Below are 2887 nucleotides of genomic sequence, written 5' to 3'. Positions count from 1 at the left end.
GGCTGGGGTGCCCCCCAGCTCTTAGCTCCCCCCTGGGTTTCCGATCACTATCAGTTGCAGGGGGCTTCTTCCTGCTTTCCCTTTTGCCTCTCTGCATTGTGCCTACATATGCAAATTAACCTCCATCTTTGTTGTCAGTTATCTGCCATCTGAGTTGGCAGTTAATTTGCATATAGCCCTGATTAGCCAATGAAAAGGGTAGCTTCGTATGCCAATTACCATTTTTCTCTTTTATTAGTGTAGATTTGGTAGACTCTGGTTTTGTTTGTTTTTTTTGACTGGTTTTTTAAAGAACATTATATGTGGAGAAAGAGTTTCATTAGAAAAGGGTAATACTGCTTCTGCAGGGCCATTGGGTAATGGAAGAGAGGTGTTGGAGGTGTAAAGAGAGGCCAGCTGATGTCTCAGGTGGAGTCTACAGCATGCAGTGGATGGATGAGCTCTCTTTTATTTGGCCTTTTCTGTATTCTTACTCTCTGGCTAATTCGTCACTCACTAATTCATTTATTTGTTCATCTGTTCACTCTTTCATCCATGAAACAGATATTAGGTGTTTGCTACATTTTTTTAAACCAGAAATGCAGAAATATATGACATCATCCCTGTGTTTGAAAAACTGGATTCAGCAAGAATCTGTACAGATGTTTAAGGCTGAAATTAGCTTCTTGGTTTTTGTTGGGACTTAGAGAGGCTGTGAAACGCAGATTGGATTGTGTGTGCCGTCTGTGGAGAACTGTTATTTGTGCGGTATGAGCATATGCCATCATGGATTGTCCGCCCTCTCGTCCTAGGCCACAGGTGGTTTGAGACTGCCCCCGGCTGGGGTTTGAGAGCCTGGAAGTGAACACAGGAGTGGGATCAGGCTGCTCCCCAGTTGTGGCAGTGACACAAAGAGGGAGTCCAAGGTGAAGCAAGACTCAGGGGTCAAAGAGTCTGACCCCCTCAGAGACTGGAAAATCAGGGTCAAGGCAGTCTTCATCTGGGGCAGTGAACAGAGGCAGCTCCTCTCAAAGATATTAACTAGTTCCAGCTGTGTTCTGTGTACTCGGGGGTCTGCCTGCCGGGGGTTTGCGCGTACATCCTCAGGCTGAGTTCTCAATATCATTTTTAAATTTGATATTTCATTTTTATGTTAATAATATGAAAATAAAATAATGTTTTAAAAATATGTTTTTTATTGATTTCAGAGAGGGAGAGAGAGAAGATAGAAAATTCAGTGATGAGAGAGAATCATTGATCAGCTGCCTCCTACACACCCCCTACCGGGGATTGAACCTGAAACCCAGGCATGTGACCTGACTGGGAATTGAACCGTGACCTCCTGGCTCAACCACTGAGCCACACGGCCGGACCTAACGTAATCTTAATACAAGTTATTTTGGGTTATTGGGATGACTACTGTAGGGCAAACACCTGGTGCTTGTGCTCAGGTCAGCACTTGCATTTATGACTGAGAGCAGCTTGAATACAAAAAAGATGCATTTGGCCAAAGGAAGGTCCATTAATGCACTACAGACTACACAAGGTTTTCTGAATTTGAATAGAGGAAAATGAGAGTCACCACATTGCATAGCGAAAAGTAATGCAGAAGCTGAATTCCAGGAACCTGTGCAGTGTTCCCGATGCAAGTGACAGTTTACTGTCAACAAAGCAGCCTCATTGTTCACTATAATTAATGAGGTCTTTGCAGGCTTCTGTTAGTTTTATAATTTTGCTGCATTTAATTTGAAAATATATTTTGGTTTTCTAATTATAAATGAGCTTTGTGCATAAGAAGTTTTTACTTGGATTTATGTTTGTATGTATTTAAATAACACCATTTGAAGAAAAAAGAAAAGGTGGGGTTGTGAGAATGTTTCTGTCTTTAAGGTTTGTAGTTCACATTTGGGAAACTGAAAGAGAGAAGAGACTAGAAAAGATGATTCTTAGCTCCCCCTCAGGTCTCCCCTAAATTCTTGAAGTTAATGATTAATGTTCTCAGCAAAGAATGCCTTTGAAAAGAATGCCACAGTCATGAAGACGCTTTGAAAAATGTAAATATTTTTAGTAACAATACATTTATTTATATGGTTCAAAGAGCCAGTGATATTAAAAGGTAGACGGTGGAAAACCTCTCAGCCCTGTTACTCACTCGCAGTGAGCACGGTATTCACGCTTTGCGTGTCTTTCCCAGATCCTTTTTGCATGCACAAGCGAATAGCAGGTGTGGCTTTATCCCAGCCTTCCCCCAGCCCCTTGGACAGAAAGGTTTTTCTGCACTTTCCTGTGAGCAGTATGTCTTCCCGTATCAGGACATAGATGTCGTCATTCTTTTTCTTTTTTATAGCTGCTATTATCCTGTTATATGGCAATGCCATATATTTAACCACTTCCCTATTAATAGACATTTAGGTTGTGTTCGTACATTTACTATAAAATTGATGCTGCAATCAATAACATTGTGCATGTCCTTTAGCCAAGTGAGACATGGCCAAAGGATAAACACCAAGAAGTGGAATTGCAGGGCCATTGGGTACATGCATTTGGAATTTTGATAGATATTGTTGCCAAGTCACCATCCCTCGGGGTTTTAGCAAGTTACAGTCTCGCAGCGGTGTGTGCAGAGGGCCAGTTTCCCCAGTGTTGTTAAAGAGCATGCATTATCAAACTTGGGGTTCTTGTCATTCTGATACGAGAAAAGGGCATCTTAGCCTATTTTTAATGTACATTTCTTTTATAAGTGATGTTGGACATTTTTCATATGGTTACCAGTCATTTCTGTTTCTTCTGTAAACTGTCTGATATTGGGCGGCTGCTCTTTTTTCTTACTAGCATTTAGGAACTATTTATATATTAGGGACATGAGCCCTTGCCTGTGATTTGAACTGCATCTTTTTTTCCTAGTTTG

Source organism: Myotis davidii, unplaced genomic scaffold, assembly GCF_000327345.1.
Source record: "Myotis davidii unplaced genomic scaffold, ASM32734v1 scaffold436, whole genome shotgun sequence".
NCBI lineage: Eukaryota > Metazoa > Chordata > Mammalia > Chiroptera > Vespertilionidae > Myotis > Myotis davidii.
The sequence above is the reverse complement of the archived record's forward strand: the minus strand, read 5'-3'. Positions refer to the sequence as shown.